The sequence below is a fragment of the Crinia signifera genome, chromosome 2 (genome assembly GCF_055691185.1).
Source record: "Crinia signifera chromosome 2, ASM5569118v1, whole genome shotgun sequence".
NCBI lineage: Eukaryota > Metazoa > Chordata > Amphibia > Anura > Myobatrachidae > Crinia > Crinia signifera.
The window spans coordinates 182455342-182459689 of record NC_139218.1 but is presented as its reverse complement, the minus strand read 5'-3'; positions in this window follow the sequence as shown (position 1 = coordinate 182459689).

The window sequence follows — 4348 nt, the reverse complement described above, 5'->3', positions numbered from 1 at the left end:
AGGTGAGTCCCATTGATTGATGTCAGTGGAATTCCCCATTTTTGGGGAGGATCTGCACCTGTAAAAATACATCCCCCTTAATTTCGAAATCAGGACCAGTCAAAGAGCCTGGTGCTAGTTTTTGAAATACAAGGGGACCGCACTGCATTTCTGAAAACAGAAACAGCTCATAGAGCCTGGAACTGTGTGCTCAAAGGGGGACCCACATTGTTTTTGTTTTTAAATTCTTTACTTTTTCTTATTTTTACCCATAAAAGCATGCTGATCTGTGCCTTCTTCATCACATATGCATTAAAAATGATTTGTATTTTCCATTTGTATTTGGAGTTGAATTTGCTCATACTGTACGAATGATATGGCCATTTGTGGCCGAGTTCTATCTATGGTCTATTCATTTTCACAGCCAGATTCAGCCGAGCTTTCTGTTTGGAAAAAAAAAAAATCTCAGATGAATTCTGCTGTTTGTAAATTTGCTGACCTGTGGGTCCTGGCTGCAAATAGGATAGAATGGGTACCAGTGGGTGCATCCGTACCCATTTGATCTTAGTAAATTTCCCTATACAGTATGTTGCTAACAATGAATTCTTCCACAACAATACCGGCACACCTGCCAGGCCTGTCACGCACAACCTCACTGGGTTCACATATCATGTAATGTGTACCCAGCTAATCACTGGCCAGACAACCAAAAGCTTGCCTCAAAACTTACCACTTAAAAATAAAAAGCTACAATAAGTGTTTTAGCGTATGACATAATAAGAACATTTTATGATTTTTTGATGATCTTTTTATGATTTAATACTAAAATGCTGGTCGTTCCCATTACAGACCCCCTCTTTGGAAAAAAAAATCAGTTAAAAAATGTATTTCCGAAGCCAAGAGAAATTATTCGATGGTTGTCAACATTCGGCCGAGCAGCATTTAAGGGCTCGCTAAGCAGTGAACAACCGCTGCTTAGCAAGCCTTGCTGAATCATGCCCTATGTCTGTTGACATATACTACACCCAATAAGCAGAAATGATACAAAGTTAGATTTTTGTTTGTGGGAGCTACCTTAAAGGAATGATCACACCTCAATATCAGACTAATGCTGATTTCACATCGCAAAACCTACTTAGACTAGGTATTTAAACCGTTTTTTTAAAAACCCGTCAGAGCAAGTTTAACCCCTTTCACATCGCATGTAAATACCTGGTCTAAAGCAGGTTTGCAGTGTGAAAGCAGCGATGGGGAGTGACCTTTTGAAAGGTATAGAGAGAGGGGATCAGGCACCAGAGCCTGCACCTAGACTGCCAGCAGGAGCTCCCACACTGCAGGCAGGGAGGTGAGCTGCAGGACGCTGAAAGGGTAAGGGTAGGGGGTCTAACAGTGAGCAGTAGCTGATCTGCTCTGAGCCAGCGCAGTGCATATTTAATGAGACAGTCGCTCATTACATATGCACATATGTAATGAGCGGCTGATTACATATGTGATTAAATATGCACTGCGCTGGGGACTAATAGTGTTCACTGCTGCCTGGGTACCGTTTCAGACCCGTTCTGACAGCAAAAAGAAAACGGGTCTGAAACGGGTAGGACCCTGCTTTTTTACCGTTTTTGTAAACTGTAAAATCACTCTGCACCTTTCAGACCACACATATTACCGTTGTAAAATGGTTAAAAATCAGCATAATACCGTTTTTTAGTGCGGTCTGAAAGGGGCATCATCCTCTAGTACAGTGTATCCCAAATGAGGTCCTCAGGGACCCCTTGAGTGAATGTTTAGCAGATCTCCTTAGTATAACAATCAAAATAAATAATTCCTCCTTTGGTAATTTTTAAATGTATCAGCCAGTTATGAATACACCTGTACATCCAATAGGAGGTCTGAAATATATGCACAGTTAATGGGTAGGAGCTGAAATTTGCGGCACTCTCAATATCATTAACATCATACAACGTAGCACTTAACACCGATGAATGATATCGTTAATGATATCATTATGGGACATTGGCATATTGAGATGCATGCACAGACGAAGGGGAGTTGTCAACAACCTGTGAGTTCACACTGTTCGTTCTGATCTAGATCATTTAAAAAAAAATCACCCAGGTTGTATGCACCTAAACACTGCTCTAGAATTGACAAGCTCTGTGTGTGTGACATGGCATTTTGTTCTGTCACCTTCTGTGACCCCATGACTATTACTACAGGCACACCCCTGAGATTATATAACAAATTCTTTAACAAACCTCTCAAGGTAGGTCCAGGACATGACAATATAAACTAGTATGCATCATTATCCATATAGCGCATACAATATTGTTAACTATTCGTTATCGTGCATATAAAAAATGTATAGCTTGTACGCATCTTTAGGTACATGCTACTGTCTATAAAACAGCTCATCACTGAGCTTCTTTAATAATACAGATAAAACATTTGCAAAGTATAGCACACATTTTTCTACTGGAATAGACCAAAGATGTCTGTAAAAAGATCTAGATAAATACATCCCTCCTAACTGTCCCTATTACAGCTGGACAGTTCCACTATTTGGAGACTGTCCCCCTGTCCCTCCTGTGGGTGGCAATGTTAGGGGGGGCAGTTGGGGTAAGCCGGAGATCACCACTGCTCTGCGGGGCTGCCATCATGGGGTGCTGTGGGCACAGCTGTTCCGGGCCTGGCCACTCTGATAGAGAGGGAAAGGCCCAGGCCACTCATTCAGCCCACCGCACCTGCCGATTGCCTCCTCTGGCCTGCTGCTGCCCTGCCAAAGCCCAGTGTTCTCGGATTGCAGGCTTCTCCTTCGCTTCAGGAAGCTGGCGGCCATTTAAAATGCAGTACCTTCTGGTGAATGAGCCTCGTTCCAGCTGCCCGATCCACGAGCCCCAATTGGTTCACAAGTCGGCCATATATTTTAAATGGCCAGCGTCCAGCAGCTCTTCAGTGCAAAGAGGAGGGGAGATTAAAAAAAATGGGGTAGTGGCACAAGGCTATGCCTCTCTTTACCCGAGGCCACCACACTACACCAAAGCTTCTAACCATTTTCGGAACGGCCGTGGCAGGTCCCGATTTGGGATTTCAGAAAGTTGGGATTAATGTAATTAGCACCAGGACTAGTGTGTGGCACCTGTATTTGTGTGGCATTAACAGCAATCTGAAGTATACAGATCAACCAGTTCATTCTAAGTCCAGGGGTGACATTTAATAGGATGAGAATTTTAGTAACTTTTCCAAAATGCCCATTATCACACTTTGTAAAATCGCATTTTTTGCAGCGAATTCACATATTTAATGAGCTGCGTATTCCGGGGTAAAAAGTGCGATTAAGTGCGATAATGGGCAATTTTTTGTCATAAAAATGTGTGATTTGTAGTCATGAAAATGGGCGAATTTGAGGAAATGTGCAAATTTATGTTTAAAAAAATGGCGTGAGGTCCCCCCTTCTAAACAAAACAAGCCCTGGGCTCATTGAGCTGGACCTGGTTCCAAACATTCGGTGGACAAAAAGCGTAGGGGTCCCCCGTGTTTAGAAAACATATCCCGAACTCTTGGACCGGTCCTGGTTCCAAAAATCCACGGGACAAAAAATCCAGGGGTCCCCCGTATTTTGAAACCAGCACTGGGCTCCAACAGCCCGCATTGTCGTGCCACAGCCGGGGGACACTTTTTGCATAAGGTCCCCCGGCCGTACCATGAGCACCGTGGCTGGTCAGCCTTGGACAGGGTCCCTGGGGGAGTGGGGACACCCCCTCCCAATAAAGGGTCACCCCAGGCTTCACCCGTCCAGGGCTGAAGCCCAGGGCTGTCACCGGCATCCCTGGGCTTTGGACGTCTGCCTGATAGGGTTAAAACACTCATTCATAACAGTGCTTTATACAGGTGAACTACAACTACCAGCAGACCTCCCCCGCATGCTGGGACTTGACTAACCACAAGTCCCAGCATGTGGGGCATTAATAGGCCCGCTGGGACTTGTAGTCCACCTGTAAAAAAAATTAAAATAAAAGACACACACACAGAAAAGTAGAACTTTATTACACACACAAACACACACCTCACTTTTACACCAATATACTTAATGACCCAGGGTCCAGCGCTGCCTCCCTCCTCCATAGCCAGCTCACCCCGCACTGACAGCGGGGTGAGCCGGCTATCTCCGGCGCTGCTAACAGCTTCTATAGTGCTGTCTCAGCGCTACAGAGGCTGCTAGCGTGGTTGGAGCACCGTCACTTTGTATAAAACAAATGGGTACTCTTTACCTAGGGGGTAAAAAATCGCGGTCATCGCGGGCATCGCGGGTAAATCGCGGGTACATAAAAATCGTGTACCCGCGATCACCGCGATTTTCCCATAGGGAACAATG